Raw genomic sequence first — 20,487 nt, 5'->3', positions numbered from 1 at the left:
GTCCACAGGGGCCTGGTATTCTGTGTTACATTTTGTGGGCTTCCTTGGTGGTCCAGTGGTTAAGAATCTACCTGCCAGTACAGGGGACACAGGTTCAATCACTCATCTGGTAAAATCTCACGCACTATGGAGCAACTAAGCCTGTGTGCCACAACTACTGAATCTGTGCTCCAGAGCCACAACTTCTGAAGCCCAAGTGCCTACAGCCTGTGCCACACGAGAAGCCACCGCAATGAGAAGCCCACAATTAGAGAAAGCCCTCTTGCAGTCATGAAGACCCAGCATAGCCGAAAATAAGTAAAAAAAAAATTAAAAAAAAAGACATTGTCTTCTGTATTCCATTAGCCCAGAGTGACAAGACATTTTGGCTTTTGAAAGGCAAGAGTCAGACAGGAAAACAACTACTGCTGGACAGTCCTGTCTCAAGTGTTCAAAAATTCCCACACCAACTTTGGGGAAGCTGAAGCAAAAGACCTCAGAGATAAGTAGGTGGATGACATTCTAAACTCCTGTGTGGCAGGCCCATTACCCAAGCCCAAGAGAAGGAATAGCCGTTGCAATGGAACAACTCAGGCATATCCTCCAGGTAGAAGAAACCATGGAAGCTCTCACGGAATATGGTCACCAGGTGCTCTGGCACCCACCAGTCTGGCCCCACGTGGCTTCCAGCCTGAGACCTAAAAACCTGACAAACTGTCAGCTGGCAAGTCCCGCTCACTCCTGAATGGAATGGGCTGCACTTGTGATCCCATCACCCGTTCTGTCCTGAAGCTGCTGGGGTTCACTCCATGGGGACATAGCACTTAAGTGAAGAGACAACCCCCCGCCCCCTCCACCACCAAGCACCAAACTCCAGAGAGAGAACCTTGGGCAACAACGGACACCCTTGACTAACTGCTTCTGCCAACCTCTCTCTAATCTGAAGCTTCTCTTCTGGAAAACAACAGAGATATGACCATGAGATAAAGGGCCTGGCAGTGAACATAGCGTCAGAGTGCTCTGCAGACATGCTATAGATCTAGATACCAGAGTCTTGAGGAAAAATTTGACGGCAGGAAGCAGCTACAGGAGACCACTCCCCTTCAGAGCCCCTCAAGAATGAGGAGCAGGAGGAAAGCCAGATGAGGGATTTGTCACTGGCAAAGCCCATTAACAATTTCCAGGGAATAAAAGTAGAATCTGAGTAACAAAATAAAATCTGACATTTTTTCCTCTTTCTTTTCCTTTGTGCTTAGTCTAGTTTCACTAGCTCACAGGGGGCCACCTTGTTGCCCCAGCACTTCAGACCAGAGCTCCTGGCTTTTAACGGCTATGCCGACCCCTCAGCTGAGGGCTGTGTGCAGAAGCCACAGGCCGCTCAGTTCAAGATGGCGGCAGCAGGCTGTGTGCAGAGACGCTGCACTCGGCACTGTGACCTGGACCACAAGCAGCACAGTAGTGCCTGCCTGTGTCCTCCTCTGCGCTGAGCCACAAGAAGTTTGCCCTGTCCCTGGGAACAAGAACTCTATAAAGCAGCCCTACCTGCGTGTGCTCTAGAGCCAGAGCTCGCCCCTCTTCATTCTTTGATCTAAGACTGGAACTTACCTTTTCTTCTGAACTGAACTTGGGTCTCGTTCTATTGGCTCAAGCAACTCCACTAGGGAGGATCCTTGTTGAAACACACTGACATTTTCTCCCTCTTGTAAATTCCTCTGTGTTGTATTTCTGTCCCTATAACTCTGATTTTTTTTTTGGGGGGGGGTTATAAAAAATAATGTATTTTTATTGCAGAAAATATAGATGATTTTATGAAAAAGTAAAAAGAAAGTAAACAACCACTCAGTGATACCACTATAAGATACGCATTGTTAATATTCTCTAAATAAATACTTGTTTCTTCCTTGTACAAAGAAACCAATGTAAAAATTGTTGAGTCCTTCCCCAGACCAAGGTGTGAAGCCTTGTACCAAGAACACAGAAGTGGAGCCCAGAACCAAAGTCACCTCTGAAGCTAACTGAGTCCCTTTGTAACTGTTGCCAAAAGGCCCTGATCATCCCTAATAAGCTTCCTGACTCCAAATTAGGCAAAGATGCCCACTCCAGTGAACATGCTGTAACCCCCTAACCAATCACCTAATGCCATGCTTCCGGGAGGAATTTTCTTTGTCTTGAGGCTATAAAAATTGGCTATTAACTCACGAAAACAGTCGACTCTCCCTAGTCTGTGAGGAAGTTGGCCCACTGTGCTTGCAGTGCCCACCTTATCACTGCTCTTCGTTTTTAATAAACTCACTCCCTTCTGAAATGCTATGTGTCTGGAAATTGTTTTCCAACCTGTGTTTGGACTGCGTCAACAAAAATATTTTTTTCTTTAAAAAATACCAGCACCACTTGTTAAAGAGATTGTCTTTACTCCATTGTATATTCTTGCCTCCTTTGTCAAAGATAAGGTGTCCATATGTGTGTGGATTTATCTCTGGGCTTTCTATTTTGTTCCATTGATCTATATTTCTGTCTTTGTGCCAATACCATACTGTCTTGATGACTGTGGCTTTGTAGTAGAGCCTGAAGTCAGGCAAGTTGATTCCTCCAGTTCCATTCTTCTTTCTCAAGATTGCTTTGACTATTCGAGGTTTTTTGTATTTCCATACAAATCTTGAAATTATTTGTTCTAGTTCTGTGAAAAATATCACTGGTAGCTTGATAGGGATTGCATTGAATTTGTAAGTTGCTTTGGGTAGTATACTCATTTTCACTATATTGATTCTGCCGATCCATGAACATGGTATATTTCTCCATCTATTAGTGTCCTCTTTGATTTCTTTCATCAGTGTTTTATAGTTTTCTATATCTAGGTCTTTAGTTTCTTTAGGTAGATATATTCCTAAGTATTTTATTCTTTTTGTTGCAACGGTGAATGGAATTGTTTCCTTAATTTCGTTTTCTACTTTCTCATTATTAGTGTATAGGAATGCAAGGGATTTCTGTGTGTTGATTTTATATCCTGCAACTGTATTCATTAATTAGCTCTAGTAATTTTCTGGTAGAGTCTTTAGCGTTTTCTATGTAGAGGATCATGATAAAGATAATGATAAAGATAAACTCAAAATGGATTAAAGATCTAAATGTAAGACCAGAAACTATAAAACTCCTAGAGGAGAACATAGGCAAAACATTCTCCGACATAAACCACAGCAGGATCCTCTATGATCCACCTCTCAGAATTCTGGAAATAAAAGCAAAAATAAACAAATGGGACCTAATTAAAATTAAAAGCTTCTGCACAACAAAGGAAAATAGAAGCAAAGTGAAAAGACAGCCTTCCGAATGGGAGAAAATAATAGCAAATGAAGCAACTGACAAACAACTAATCTCAAAAATATACAAGCAACTCCTGTAGCTCAATTCCAGAAAAATAAACGACCCAATCAAAAAATGGGCCAAAGAACTAAATAGACATTTCTCCAAAGAAGACATACGATGGCTAACAAACACATGAAAAGATGCTCAACATCACTCATTATTAGAGAAATGCAAATCAAAACCACAATAAGGTACCACTTCACACCAGTCAGAATGTCTGCGATCCAAAAATCTGCAAACAGTAAATGCTGGAGAGGGTGTGGAGAGAAGGGAACCCTCCTACGCTGTTGGTGGGAATGCAAACTAGTACGGCCACTATGGAGAACAGTGTGGAGATTCCTTAAAAAATTGCAAATAGAACTGCCTTATGACCCAGCAATCCCACTGCTGGGCATACACACTGAGGAAACCAGAACTGAAAGAGACACATGTACCCCAATGTTCATCGCAGCACTGTTTATAATAGCCAGGACATGGAAACAACCTAGATGTCCATCAGCAGATGAATGGATAAGAAAGCTGTGGTACATATACACAATGGAGTATTACTTAGCCGTTAAAAAGAATACATTTGAATCAGTTCTGATGAGATGGATGAAACTGGAGCTGATTATTCAGAGTGAAGTAAGCCAGAATGAAAAACACCAATACAGTATACTAACACATATATATGGAATTTAGAAAGATGGCAATGATGACCCTGTATGCAGGACAGCAAAAAAGACACAGATGTGTATAGCGGACTTTTGGACTCAGAGGAAGAGGGAGAGGGTGAGATAATTTGGGAGAATGGCATTGAAACATGTATAATATCATGTAAGAATCGAATCGCCAGTCTATGTCCGATGCAGGATACGGCATGCTTGGGGCTGGTACGTGGGGATGACCCAGAGAGATGTTGTGGGGAGGGGGGTGGGAGGGGGGTTCATGTTTGGGAACGCATGTACACCCGTGGTGGATTCATGTCAATGTATGGCAAAACCAATACAGAATTGTAAAGTAAAAAAATAATAATAACCATAGTATTTGGTTAGTTATTTTTAAACTTAATATTTCATCAACAGTTTTCCAGTCCTTAAATGTTTTTTTCTACGTTAATATAATAGCTGCAAACTAAGATTCTGTGCTTCCACTACAGGAGGTAAGGGTTCAATCCCTGGCTAGGGAACTAAGATCCTGCGTGCCAGGCAGTGCAGCCTAAAGAAAAGGTAATAGGGAGTGATTAAAAAAGTATGGCTCTTAACTACTCTCTACTGAGTAGTTTTTCACTACAATAATGGCTTCCATGAAATCCCCGTAGGCAACTTTATTCACACATCTGTGACTATTTTCTGAATGTTTCCCTGCTTAATCTTGTACACATACAGATCATTTCTCTTAGCCAAGTTTTGAACTTCTTGACATCAGCATTCAGGTCAGTCCATCTCTGTTTTCCTCAGAGTGCTTTAAAATGAAGAGGCCTCGCAAAATGCTTAAAAATGAAATAGTTTATTGGTATGCATTCTTCCTTAAACAGAATAAAAAGATAGCAAGATAGGAAACGAGGTCAAGTTCACCAATTTATGGCTGACTTTAAAACTGGGTATGCCTCAGTCTTCTGCCACATGGGCTCTGTGGAATCCCACCCCCATCCCACCCCTGTCTTTTCATTTTTGGAGCAAAAAAAACATCTGGCTGCATTTTAAATTGATTCACACAATTTATTTCACCAGCCTCTAGGTCTAAAACTGTTTCTAGATATGCATCCGTGTCTTCGCTGGTAGGCAATGGGGGCTGTACCTATGCATGAGGGAATGTAATCTACCCTTGAGTCATTATGTTAAAATGATTCCCCACGTTGAATTGTTTAGTGTGAAATAGGATTGTTTGCATTCCATTTACTCTTTACTGTGTTAATTAGGGTGACCTCCAGCTTGAATCCACCAACTGTTGGATTTTGTTGTATTTTTCCAGGAATTCCTCCTGTGATAAGGTTAACTTTAAATATTGCATTACCTGGAGGATGACATAAAATTCATTCTCCTTTAGAAAAAGTAAGCCCAGGTCTTCACTGAACAACTATGAACTGGATTCTAGGAACAAAGGAGTTGTGTTCTTGTGGACTCTTTCCTCCAATGCTGCATGTAAATATATGGCATAAAGCAGCCCCGCCTACAGTCTAGGGTTCTAGGGCCTGTCTCCAGGGGAAATCAGGTCTTTATTTGATGAAACTTTACTTTTTAGTATTATTTCTCTTGAGTACTGAAGTTAATGTGTGAATCTGCCTTTCTATATTCTTCCTATAAAGTAAAACCAAAACACAACAGTGGGTGAAATATTTGTGAACCATATTGCATGGCTTGATAAATGCACCTGATCTTTATATTTCTGCCTGTGGATTCAGCTTCATCTGGCCCCTCCTTAGGATTCAAGCCAACTATAGGATGAAATTTTAAGGCCTTGGGATGAAGTGACCAAAACAATTATAAGGACTCTTCTCTGCCTGCTAGACTCTCAATCCTCCCTAGTTTCTATGGGGTGAGATAGCTTCCACTTCTATTTTTTTTTATGCTGCACCACAAGTCATGTGGGATCTTAGTCCCCGCTTAGGGGGTGTAAGGGGATCGAATTTACAACCCCTGTATTGGAAGCGTGGAGTCTTAATCACTGGACCGTCAGGGAAGTCCCTTACTTTCTAATTGATGTCTGTAGCTACCATCAGGTCTTTTTTGTTGAATTTACTGTTTAATACTTAACTTGATCTCCTAATCTTGGATATTCTCTGTCATCTTTACTCTCAATTTAACTTTAAATCTCTCTTTACTTGTCTGTAAGCATGAGTTTCTCCCACCCTCTATCCCTCACTCATCACAGAGAATCATGATTTCGGTGGTAACCCTTACAAATTCTGAACTCCTCCACACACACAAACACTGCCATGTCTTGTGTGATGTTTCCCTTCCTCCTTTGTTCAGGATGCTCCTCCCCACATCTCCTAATACTGTTTTTTCTTCATGCTTTTGGACTCAGCCTAAGTATCATTTCTTGGAGAGGCTTTTCTAGACCACCTAGTGTGATGATGTACATATATCCAACGGATCGGAAGCGACTCCAGTATTAACGTTGTTTTCTTGTACTGAGGCTAACCAGGTGCATCCAACTCTTTTTTATTTTTTTCTGATTTCATTTTTAATTTAATTTAATTTTTTTACTTTACAATATTGTATTGGTTTTGCTATACACTGACATGAATCTGCCACGGGTGTACATGTGTTCCCCATCATGAACCCCCCTCCTCCCTCCCTCCCCATCCCATCCCTCTGGGTCATCCCAGTGTACCAGCCCCAAGCATCCTGTATCATGCATCGAACCTGGACTGGCGATTCGTTTCACATATGATATTATACGTGTTTCAATGCTATTCTCCCAAATCATCCCACCCTTGCCCTCTCCCACAGAGTCCAAAAGACTGTGCTATACCTCTGTGTCTCTTTTGCTGTCTTGCATACAGGGTTATCGTTACCATCTTTCTAAATTCCATATATATGCGTTAGTATACTGTATTGGTGTTTTTCTTTCTGGCTTACTTCACTCTGTATAATAGGCTCCAGTTTCATCCACCTCATTAGAACTGGTGAATCCAACTCTTAACTGACCCATTATTTGATCAGGCAGTAATGACAAAATGTAAATAAATATTTGCACATTTGCTCCTTCTGTGTATATTCCCTGATGGAATGCAGTTTCCATGAGAGCCAGAATTTTTCTGTCTTTGTCATTGTCAGGGAGGAAAAACCTTTCCTCTGCCCTCTTAAATTCAGTGGTTGAGGGCCTGTGAATTAAACTGACAGAGATTAGCATTAGAAAAGACAGATTTTTATTCACTTATAGATGTGGGAGTTAACAGAAAAAATGTGACTCAACAAACAGCCAAAGATAAGGGCTTATATATTTACTGAATAATGGGAAAGGGAGGGGAGACAAAAGATTTAATGGGAAGAACAAATGAGTTTTCTGTAGGAAAGACATATGGGCTTTTAGGAGAACAAAATGGGAGATAGAAAATTTGTGATTATGTTTGTTAATGTGGGTGCAAGTACTCACCTCCCACTTCTTTCTAGTTAGTAAAAACCACCTCAAGAGAAGATCTGTGGCAATTCTGCTCTGTTTCCTTCTTCAGAGTGAAGCTGCCCCAAAGGATATTTATGACAGCCTCATTTCCAGGAGTGTCTGCCTTTAATCAGGTAAGTGAGGCTCCAAAACAGGTTTCTTTCTGGGGACTTGCCTGGTAGTCTGTCTAGTGGTTAAGACACCACCTTCAAGCTCTGGGTCTTATCCCAGTCAGGGAACTGGATCCTACATGCTGCAACCAAGAGTTTGCATACCACAACCAAAGATCCCTCATGCCACAACTAAGACCGGGCACAGCTAAATAAATAAATAAAGGCTTCTTTTTGGATCTGTCCAACCTCAAATGTCTTCAGTTCAATTGATCTTCATAGCAGCTCTGAGGGTCTGAGTGAGTCTGCACATCACCTAGCACCCAGTATTGATACTATGCCTTAATTACTAATGGTACTCAGCAAATACTTGTTAAAACATGAATAAAGGAAGCAATGAGTAGAGTGTTCACTATTTGCTTGTGACCAGTTCCCAACTCATTGTGATTGCTTGGTCAAGGCAGATGGCGTGTGTGCGTGTGTGTGTGTGAAAGAAAGCTCAGAAAATATACATTCACAGCCACCTGGATTCCTTAATTTTATAGTTTAAAATATGTTTTGTTGTTGTTGTTGAGTTGATGAGTCCCATGACATGAAGCAGATGTACCTTTTAGGTAAGATTCTTGATGTGGACCGTCTCTGCCATTTTCCTTTTTATATTACAGGATGAAACAGTTTTCTGTACATGGTAGTTCACTAGAAGGAAATACTTTTTATTTCTCTCAACCCTTGAAATCACCTTGGGTGGGCAGCTGCTGATAGTAAAGGTTCTGAGAGTTCTCTAAGGGACTCTGAGGGTAAAATCCTTACTGGTGAGCAGTTGGGTATGTTCTCAGGAGCATCGTGAAATGGGCTGAGAGGAAAGCTTCCTTCCATGGCCCTGTCTCTTTTTGAAAGTTTAATAAATACGATGACAGCTACTGTCCTGTTATCTACTGGGATGAGATTTTTCAAGGGAATTCCCTGGTTGTCCAGTGGTTAGAACTCTGTGCTTTAACTACCAAAGGCGTGAATTCAGTCTGTGATCAGGAAACTTACAATCCTGCAAACCGTACAGTGTGTCAAATGAAATGAACTGTTTTTTCCTTTCATGGAAAACTTCAAGCATATGCAAAGTAGTACACATATATCATGAACCCATATATACCATCACAGTTAACAGTGATTTTGTATTTGGAGAGTCTTGTGTCAGCTTCCCACCTGTCACCCTCTATTTCCCTTACATTCCTCAGCCTCTCCCCTCACCACATGCTTTTAAAGCAATATACATTATTTCATCTATTAATACCTCATATATTTAACAGACAAGCTCACATTTCAATAATTGTATTATTTTGGGTGGGTTCATTGTTAGGTTTCTTATTGGTAAAATACATATAACATAAAATTTGCCATTCTTACCATTTTTAGGTATATGATTCATAGTGTTAAATATACTCACAGTGCTGTTCAAGCATTACCACCATCCATCTCCAGAACTTCATCTTCTCCAGATGAAACTCTGTACCCATTAAACAGTGACTCCTTATTCCCCCAACCCCTCAGCCTCTGGCAAACACCATTCTACTTTTTGTGCATATGAATTTGACTACTTTAGTACCTTACGTGAGTAGAGTCATACAATATTTGTCCTTTAGTGACTGGCTGTTAGTGAAATGCTTTTAAGGTTCATCCTGGTTGTAGCATATGCCAGAATGTCCTTCCTTTTTCAGGCCGAGTAATATTCCACTGTATGTATATACCATGTTCTGTTTTTCCATTCTTCAGACAATGAGTGCTTGGATTGTTTCTGCTCTTTAGCCATCGTGAGTAATGCTGCTGTGAACATGGCTGTGCCAATATCTGCCCGAGCCCCTCCTTTCAGTTCCTTTGGGTATATGCTCAGAAGTGCAGTTACTGGATCATTTGATAATTCTGTGTTTAATTTTTTTAAGAGAGCACACATTAAAAAATAAACAAACACTGCCACAGTTCTATTGGGCTTCTCCAGTGGCTCAGCAGTAAAGAATCCGCCTGTAATGTAGGAGACCTGGGTTCGATCCCTGGGTCAGGAAATTCCTCTGAAGGAGGGCATGGCAACCCACTCCAGTAGTCTTGCCTGGAGAATCCTATGTACAGGAACCTGGTGGACTCCCATAGTCGAGGGGTTTCGAACAGTCGGACACGACTGAGTGACTAACACTTTGATCTTAGAGTGATGTCAGTGTTGAATAAGTGTTTGATGGTGGTGATGACACTGATGACGACCTCAGGGATGACTACTGACTGTGGCCTGGGTAGGTCTCTGTACTGTTAGCCTTTGAATGGACAGGCTTCCTGGAAGCTCTGAGGATAAGGGCAAGGATTCCTGCTGAGCTGATTTCACTTCAGAGAGAGAATGAATTCAGCAGTGTGGGCGTGGATTCTAAGCAAGGTTCCCAAATGCCAAAGGGTACTTTTGTACTGTAGGACCTCCATCTGCCCAAGCATCTCTTCTCTAGGCAGTTATTCCGCTTCTTTAGATAAGAATCTCTAGTTTTTCAGCCTGGGGGCAAAGTACTGCAGTTGGAAAGTGGCAGCAGGAGGGCAACACTGAGCTTGCTTGGGGACGGGAGGACTTGCAGGGGAGTGTGGGAGCCACAATTGCTCCATCAACCTAGTGCTGCTCTGTTTGCAGCAGGACTGGGAAGGGGGAAAGTGAGAGAGGGAGCCGATGGGAACAGTCCTTCCAAAAATACTTTCTTTCAGTCAACCTCTTTCTCATTCCCAGCCTCTGCTGACTCAGCCCATCCTGACTGTGGTTTCTTTAGGGCTCCCCTAAGTCCTGTCTCCCTTCTCCAGAGTCTCCTCCAGCAAACTCTGTAGCGACTCCCTTGCTCCTTCTTCGTCCATCCACAGCCTCCTGCCCTCAACCCATTTTGTCCAGGTGCCTTATTCATTGATGGCCTCCTTTCTGTGCTTGTCTTCGTTATGGGTTCATTCTTTCACTATCATTTATTGGATTTTGACAGGGAGAGATGATAAATGCTGATGGTCAACCCTCTGTTCCTGGTGGATGCACTTCTACAGATGTCTAAAAATATCTTTCACTTGAATATTCTGTTTCTAAGAAAACAATCTATTCTCTGGTGTCAGAAGTGAAGGGCAAGGCTGTACCGCCGGTAAAGAATTATCTAAATCAAATACAAGCAGTGACAGTTGTCCAGGACATGTTTCTGTTATTAAATTCGCTTTGTGGCCTTTGTTTATGGCTTCAGCAAACCTGGACTCTAGTCCTGGCCCAGCTCAAGCCACTGAGAATATTTCAGTTTGCTCTCTGCCCACTGATCTCTGGCATCTTAAGACCAAGTTCTGGGAACTGAACACAGCCAATAACCATTTTTAACCTTTTAAGTAAGTTGATTACAAATGCCCATGTTATCAGAATACACAGTTACCTGTTTTGCTTCCTACCTTTATCACTCAGTTTTAGAACAGCCGGGAATCTGAAATAGACTCAAATCTTTCAGAGTCAACTTAGGAACACTATTGAAGTCACACAACAGTTCCCCAGATTGTGGAACAGACTACAAAAAGCTAGAAACCCTGGCATCCAAAGTCACCTATTCCTCTATTTGGGAGGCAATATGAAATGTGAACAGAAACTCTGCTGGGACACAACATAGGCTGAAGGTAAGGGTTAACTGAAAATTATTGCTTTTGTAGAATCATTTTCTTAGTCTTCTCTTAGCTCTAGTTATGGAGAAGGCAATGGCACCCCACTCCAGTACTCTTGCCTGGAGAATCCCATGGACGGAGGAGCCTGGTGGGCTGCAGTCCATGGGGTTGCTAAGAGTCGGACACGACTGAGTGATTTCACTTTCACTTTTCATTTTCATGCATTGGAGAAGGAAATGGCAACCCACTCCAGTGTTCTTGCCTGGAGAACCCCAGGGACGGGGGAGCCTGGTGGGCTGCCGTCTACGGTGTTGCACAGAGTTGGACACGACTGAAGCGACTTAGCAGCAGCAGCAGCAGCTCTAGTTAAACGTACTTTGGGTGTATCTCTTCCTGGCTTTGCCTGTTAATTTTGCATTTGTATTTAAGAGCAGAAAAAAGGGAGGGGGAAGCCTAATGAGGAATAAATAATGGAGAAGGGTTAAAAACTGTAAGTGTATTGGACCTTATAGGCTTATATAATCCACAGATCATTTCTGTGGTAGACTGTTATGACTCCAAAGAGCCATTGTGCTAATGTGGCAGCTGATGGTCTTACTCAGAGACTCTGCATACTAAATGCCCTTATGAAATTGGGAATGAAATATGAGAGCCAAGCATGGCCAATAACCATTTTTAAAAATAATGAAGTACTCTACCACCTCACTTTTCTACCAGCCCCCACCGAAGTCATGAAGAGCTGAGTCAATAGAATAAACTAATTGCTTGAAAATGTATCTTTAAAAAGAAGAAGAACTCTGCTTGTGTAGTGGGAAAAAAAAAACCAAAACCAGAATAGGGCTCATATTTTGAAGCAAAAAAACATATTTTAGCACTTGGGGAAAATGAATGAGCCAGTGCCACATTTCGTTTCAGCAGCTGCTGTTTAAGCCTTGGAAATTAAATCATAGACACCGTGGGCTTTAGAGAAGGGATGGAGGTGGGGTCCTGGCTTTGCCAAGGCACTTTGGGCCTAAAGTAGCAACACACTGCTTGGCCTTGCTAGAGAATAGACTGCCAATTGTGGCAAATTACATGATGCTTTTGAGATGTTCACAAATAGCCCATTACACTTTTCACAGCATCCCTTCATTAAGCCCGCAGAATTGTTTCTTTATGTTTTCCTCATAATAGCTTCTGAAAGGTCAAGAATGGTTTACTTGACTTTCTGGTGCCCTTCGGGGAATAATGCCATTAACCATTTGTGGCCTCTGCTCTTCCAAGCTGACATTTGCTCCAGGGTCACCCATTGGTTGTCAAGACTGGGTCTTCTCCCTTTCCCAACACAGACAGACAGACATACACACCCACCCACACACACACACACACTGCCCCTCAGGTGGGGACAGGAACTGGAACTGGAAGAAGGGTTCTGGAATCCCTGCCAGTTGAGATTATGTTGCCTTTCTGTTAGAGGTGATGTTGAGATCTGGCAGCATTTGGAAAGCAGTAGAAGGTGCTGGTGGGCTCCCCAGGTGGCGCTAGGGATAAAGAACCTGCCTGCCAATGCAGGAGAAGAAGTAAGAGACTTTGGTTCAATCCCTGGGTTGGGAAGATTCCCTGGAGAAGGAAATGGAAATTCCCTCCAGTATTCTTGCCTGGAGAATCCCATGGACAGCTGGCGGGCTACAGACCATAGGGTCACACAGAGTCAGACACGGTTGAAGCGACTTAGTACACAGAGGGTGCTGGTATTGAGGATCAGATAGTGTGAGTTCAAATCCATATCTGCTTCTGAGCTGGATGACCTGAGGCAAGTCATCTTACCTCTCAAGGCTCAGTGCAATGGAAACAATAGTATAAAATACCGTGTCAGAAGGTGCTTTCCAGACATGGAGTAGGCATACTCTATGTTTCTTCAAGACAAAAACAGCCAGCCTTGGAAGCCTGATAAGGGTAGGCCTTGCCGGGCAGCATCACATATACACACTCTTCCCTTACCAAGCTGGTAGCTCCCGAACTTCACCCAGATCCATAAGGAGGCAGTAACATTTGTCAAATGCTATCTGTGTGCCAAGGATTTACATCTGTTTCTCATTTAATTCTTTATATGTTACTGTAAAATAGGTATTATTATTGCTGTATTTAGCATGATGAAACTGATACTCAGGGCTAATGGTAAAGGCTACCATTTATTGATTGTGTACTATGTGCCAGATGGCTATGTTAAATACTTACTTTTATCTGTTCTCTTCTCAGTGTGCAATTTAGTCATTTCCTTTCTTTTTTTTTTTTTTTTTTGCTGTTATGAAGAGTTCTTCTCTTGTGGACCTCTCAAACACATCTTCATGTGCACATAAAGAGGATTTTCTCTCAGGAGTTCACACTCAGGAGTAGAAATGCTAGATTGGAGATAAATGAATGTTCAGCTTTACCAAATAATATGAAATTATTCTCCAAAGTGACTGTAATAATGTATACTCCCACCAGAATGTGTAAGCTTTCCTGTTGACTTGCATCCTCCCCTACTCTTGGTATTCTTGTTTTGTTGTTTTTTTTTTAAAGCAATTTCCTTCTCCAGGAGATCTTCCCCATCCAGGGATTGAAACTGGGTCTCCTGCATTGCAAGCAGCTTCTCTACCACCAGAGCCACCAGGGAAGCCCCTTTCTTAAGCTATTAGGTATAAAATGGTATTTTGATCTTGATCTGTATTTTCTGATTGCTAATAAGGTTGATGGCCTCTTTTTGTATTAATTGGCCATAAATGTCTCCTTTTCTGTGAGATGTCTGTTCATGTCTCTTGCTTTTCTATTGATTTGTTTGCTTTCTCCTATTGGTTTGTAGAGAAGTACTTTATATATATGTATTTTACTCTAATCTGTTGGTGGTTATGATAGTTAATTTTATGTGTCAACTTGACTGGGCCAAAGGATTCACAGATAGCTGATAAAATATTTCTGGCTGTGTCTGTGAGGGTGTTTTTGGAAGAGATTAGCATGTGAATGCATACACTGAGTATAAGATCACCCTCTTTGGGTGGATGAACATCACATAATCCTTTGAGGGACTAGATAGAATAAAAATGTAAAGAGAAAATTTTCTCTCTGTTTGTGTTGGGACATCCATCATTTTCTGCTCTCAGACATCTAAGTTCCTGGTACTCAGGCCCTCAGGAACAGACTGAATTACATCACCAGCCTTTCTGAGTCTCCAGCTTGCAGAAGGCAGATTGTGAGACTTCTGAGCTGCCATAATCGTGTGAGCCAATTCCTGTCATAAATCTCCTCATATGTACACACATCTCCTTTTTGTTGGAGGACCCTGACTAATATGGTATTTGTATCCTTTCAGATATTTTCTCCCTGCTTATGACTTGTCTTTTCACTTTCTTTAGGGTATCTTAGCATAAGTTCTTAGTTTTAATGGAATTGAGCTTATCAGTCTTTTCTTTTATGATTAGCACTCTTTATATCTAATTTAAGAATTTTTCTCAGTCTTTTCTGTTTCCCTCTGGCATTTAAGTCCTTACTCTATCTGTAATTGACTTTTGAGTATGATTTAAGTTAGGGATCCAAAATCATATTTTTCTATTATGGATAACTGGTTTTTTTTTTTCCAGTTCAATGTATTGAATGATCTCGCCTCCTCCCCTGATCCCACATGGCTACCATATTACCTCTCATGTATCAAATTTCTATGTGTGTTTCTACACTTTGTACTGTGTTTCTTTGGTTAGTTGGTCTATTCCTGAGCCACTATACATGGTTACTATGACTTTATAATTAATCTCATTATCTTGTGTAACAATCCTCACTCTTTTTCCTTCTTATTACAAATTAGTAAATTGTCCATTTTTAGACAAATGAACAGATACAGGAAATTCCAGAGAAATTAAAATATTTATGATTTCATTAGTCAAGTATAATAACAGTCAACATCTGGTATATATATTTTCTACACTATACAAATACACACTTGTATGAAAACATTCACACATACATGTGCATAAAAACACACACATTTATACTTTAACAACTTTGAAGTCAATATTGATTGCTTCCTCTATTTAAGGCTCTATGTCTAAGGCTTTGTTGTTGGTAAAGATGAGAAAGAATATTTAGGAAATATGATAAGGTTTAAGAAACTAATAAGAATGTTGGGAGGAAATTTGTTTTCAATTTGGCAGCTAATGTGATTCCTCTTTGGTACCTTGGTCAAGGAAAGCATTTATTTTTAATCCCTAAGCGTTACTACATACAGCCTTAAACTAAGGAAATAAATCTCTATCCATCCCTAAAGTAATACACTTATCCTCTAGCAAACTGCTATTTACTTGTTTAATAAAACAAGAAAACACAGTGTATTACATTTTTAAAGAATTATATCTTGGCGTTAAAATTAGATTTGGGGTTGAGTCCTCAGTTTGCCCCTTATTACCACTTTGACCTTAAACAAGTCACAGACCTTCTTGTAGTCTCAGTTTCTTCATCTTTAAAATGATGATTATATCTACCTTGCAAAGTTGCCAAGAATATTAATGTATTTTTTAAAAGCTTCATAAAATGCTTTCACTTTAAAATTTTTAATTAGTTTTTATTTTATTATAAAGATAATAGGAGCTTCTTAGAAAGTTTTTGAATAGTAGAGAATGATAATAATAATGAATAATAGTACAGAATAATAATACAGTGAAAAGTAAAAGTTCCTTCCCTCCAAATGTATATTCTTCCCCCTAAGTCAATTGCACTGTCTTGAAGAAACAAGATTAAATTCTCATTACACATAATTATTCAGAACATCCTAAAACTTTCTATGACAAGCAGAAATCGTGAAGATTTTATATAAACATCTTATACAGGTAAGCTAAAATTGTTCAGAACATTTCATTTCTTTAGGATAGCTTTCATTTTAAAGTTTTTGTTTTTTGTTTTTTTTTAGAAAAAAGCTTAACAAATGGAACTATCCAAATTAAGAAGAGGAGGCCATCATCAAAAAGTCTACAAACATAAATGCTGGAGAGGGTATGGAGAAAAAGGACCCCTCCTACACTGGTGGTGGGAATGTAAATCAGTACAGCCACTGTGAAGAACAGTAGAGAGGTTCTCTAAAAAACTAAAAGCTACTGTACGATCCAGCAATCCCACTCCTGGACATATATCTAGAGAAAACCATAATCTGAAAAGATATGTGTGCCCCAATGTTCATTGCAGCACTATTTTTACAATAGCCAAGACATGGAAGCCTAAATGTCCATTGACGGAGGAATTGATAAGGAATTGATAAAGAAGATGTATTATATATACACAATGGAATATTACTCAACCATAAAAATGAAAGTCATTTGCAGCAACACAGGAGGACCTAGAGATGATCATACTAAGTGGAGTAAGTTAGAGAAAGGCAAATGTCCTGTGATCTCACTTATATGTGGAATCTAATTTAACAATGACACAAATGAATTTTTATTTAAAAAACAGAAACAGACTTACAAATGAACACACACTATCATATATAAAATAAACAACAAGGACCTACTGTAAAGCACAGGGAATTTTACTCAATATTCTGTGATAACCCATACAAGAAAAAAAAATCTGAAAAAGAACGAATACATTCATATGTATAATTGAATCACTTGGCTGTACACCTGAAATTAACACAACATTGTAAATCAACTCTAATAAAATTAAAAAAAAAGATTTTGTTGTTGTTTAGTCTCTAAGTCATGTCCGACAAGAAGATCAGAGGCTATTTGATAACTAACAGTAAATACTTGGTTATGGGCATTTATTTAAAAAAACTGTTATACTGGTAATGCATTCTTATAGCAATATCAACTGTTAGGTATATAAAGTAAAAAGGCAAAATTCCCTTTTTGCGCTATCTCAGTCACACTCCCCAGAAATGACCTCTGGGAAGAGTTTTGATGTCTTAACTTTCATATTCTTTACTTACCAGACTTGGAAATGTCTCAGTTTAATTGCAAGGCTTTACTGCTTTCACGATACTGTTAATTTTGTTTTGCTTTGCTTGGTGCTACACTTATTCATTAATTCCTTTAATTAAGCATATACTAAGGACTAAAGTGGGCTTCTCTGGTGGTTCAGATGGTAAAGAATCTGCCTGCATTGTGGCAGAGTCTGATTCCTGGGTCAGAAAGATCCCCAGGAGAAGAGAATGACAACTCATTCCAGTATTCTTGCCTGGAGAATTCCATGGACATAGGAGCCTGGTGAGCTACAGTGCATGGGGTCACAAAAAATCGGATACAACTGGGCAACTAACACACACACACCCCCAAGGACTAAGGTGTGTACTCTGGGCCAGATGCTGAGCTGTAGATTCTTGGAGTATCAGTTCCAGTGCCCTCGTCCATTACTGATAATAATATTGTTTCATAAGAGCTTTGGTACAGTTAGTGCAGGATGCTGTGGGACTGACCACAAGGGAGACACATCAGACCCAAGTGATCTGGGAAGGCTTCCTGGAAGAATTGATCTCTAAGGTGAGAACTGAAAGCTGAGTAGGCATTGCTACTGCTGCTAAGTCACTTCAGTTGTGTCCGACTCTGTGCGACCCCGTAGATGGCAGCCCACCAGGCTCCCCCGTCCCTGGGGTTCTCCAGGCAAGAACACTGGAGTGGGTCACCATTTCCTTCTCCAATGCATGAAAGTGAAAAGTGGAAGTGAAGTCGCTCAGTCATGTCTGACTTTTAGCAACCCCACGGACTGCAGCCTACCAGGCTCCTCCATCCATGGGATTTTCCAGGCAAGAGTACTGGAGTGGGGTGCCATTGCCTTCTCTGAATAGGCATTAGGCTAGTGAATGGCCAGATCTGTGGCACAATAGTACGTTAGAGATGATGAGAAGCTGAAATGAAGAGCAGAGCAGCACTGGAACAAGGGCTGAGGATGTTGGAAAGAGATGGATGAAGGTGTTGCAAGATATGCTAAGACACATGCACGCAGTGGGTAGATGGGCCACCTAAAAGGACTGCAAGTAGAGGAGAGACATCCTCATGTTTGTATTTTAGAAACCGCCATCTGGCTACAACTAGGAGGAAGAACTGGAGAAGGGCAAGCTAGGAGGCAAGAGCGATAGGAGGTGATTGTATTAATAATAATCCAAGTGAGAAACAGTGGTGGACTTGATTAAGGAGGTCACATTACAGGAGGAAGAAAAGGTTTCTGGAATCTAGTTTCCAGACCAGGGAACTAGATCCCACATGCCGCAACTAAGACCTGGCACAGCCCAATAAATAAATAAACAATTTTTTAAAACCCACTTTAATATGTTAAGTAATTTTAAAGTTTATAATCACAAGTATGAACTAATGCTTAAGGTGAATAAATCAGGAGTTTAGAGGGCATAATTTTCAACACAAATTTTATAACAGTTCAGTGACATCGTTCACTTCATGTTTAAGTTTTGCAATAAGTTCATAATGGAGATCATCTGGGGTACATATTTGGGTTTGTCAGTTTCCCCAAGGGTATCGTTTTCTGCTGTTCAGTTATTTTCTTTTTGAGGTGCTATTATGTCATCCCCTTTATTTTTCTTCCCCCCCCGCCCCCCTCCCCCCATCAGATGGTAACTAGTTTAAGTAGGCTGATGTGTTGTTTGACAAAAGCTTTGCCTGTACTTGGAGTACTTCTCCCAGATCACTTGATTGACTTTATGAAACTGTATCCTTTAAAAGAGTTTGAGATTGTCTTCATTGTTGATTTGCTTTGAATTTATAGTGTAACATGGATATTTGTAATTGACAGGGTATATTTTAGTCAGAGGTATCATTATAAATGATAAGTTTATTAGTAAATATTTTTGTGTTACAATGACTTTTGCTTTTCTATGCAACCTGTTGCCTGTGGGGACTTGTGTAATGGTTCCTTAGATGATGAGAAAATCCTATAATTATCTGTCACCTGCTCACCAGGATCATACCCAACAGGGAAACGTGGAACAAAGCTCTCCTTAGCAAGAAGAAAATGGATAAAGTCTTCATCTTCCAGGACTAAATCCTTTGTATACATCAAAGACGCAAGGAGAACATAAAACACCTTCTTCAAATTTCTCTCCCATCCTTGTTCAGCGGAAGGTATTTTCTCGGCAGAGCTCACATCAAAGACAACAAGATTTGCTGGAACGATCTCTGTCACTCTCTGGAAAGAAGCCTATGTCTCGTTACCAATAAGAGAGCATCATCTTATCCACTGATGTTTTCTGAATGAAAAAAAAAATCACCTTTTCCACCTTCTTCACAGGAACAGTGTTTCCTCCACCAACTCCTCAGTCCCCATAGCCATCTCCAACTGCAGGGTTCAAGGAGATCCTTAATTATGTTATTGCCTTTGTCCTCAGAAGATTTGATTTCCTGGGTTCTGTGCATCGATCCTGAGTTTCCACCAGTGTTAAAATCTTTTGATTGATGATGCATTAATTGTTTAACGACTGATTCTTTCCCTTCCTCCTTTTCTTCCAGTTGTGTTTCATAAACATATATATTGAGTACCACTGTGTGCCAGGTACCATGCTAGGTGCCGGGGTGCCATGCAGATAGCATCTCAATTTGACAGAGAGCATCGTAGGGGAATGACCAGATCCAGTTTCAGTTGATTGGGAGTACTTCCCTGAGGCTAAATCTTTATTCCAGTCCTGTAAGGCATGACTTGCAAATAAGCACTAGTTTTCACAGGAAAGCCTAAGGAATGCTAGCCCTCACCAGACATTTTATTCCACCCTTGTCCTCTGATTTCTCATTTAGTGTCCTTTGTTTGGTAGGGATTCTTGTAAGCAACAGTAATTCCCACAAGCTCAGAGTGGAGTCATGGAAGTGACTCTGCAGCCAGTCCTGTGTGCCTGGTCCCAGCAGCTTCGGGGGCACACAGTGTCCAGTCTGTGCCTGGGGAGAGGTCAGGGGATTTTATACCACAACACTCCTACCAAAAGCAATCCTCAGTACCCAGATCTTTTACACCCTCTCCTCTGCTCACTGTTTCTGTCTCCATCCATTTCCTATCTAGGCCACTGGTGCCAGCCCAGCCTTCTCTGCTCCTGAATCTTCTTCCTTCCACACATATGTATCTGTTTCTTTAGGAGAGCAATTCACCTCTGACCTGGATGCTCCAATCTTACATCCCCACACCCAACACTTAACAACATGATCTTCAAGGAGGTTTACACAAACACACACACACACACACACGCAAACCAATGCACTGTAGACAGTGACCTTGTGGACAGCCAACAAAAGACGCTGCAGTTTGCAACCTTGGCCCTAGTGTCTCCTCTGCATTCACTAACTTGTTCACAGGCTCATTCACTGTTACT

This window comes from Oryx dammah, unplaced genomic scaffold (assembly GCF_014754425.2).
Source record: "Oryx dammah isolate SB20612 unplaced genomic scaffold, SCBI_Odam_1.1 HiC_scaffold_9, whole genome shotgun sequence".
In the NCBI taxonomy this organism is placed as follows: domain Eukaryota; kingdom Metazoa; phylum Chordata; class Mammalia; order Artiodactyla; family Bovidae; genus Oryx; species Oryx dammah.
The sequence above is the reverse complement of the archived record's forward strand: the minus strand, read 5'-3'. Positions refer to the sequence as shown.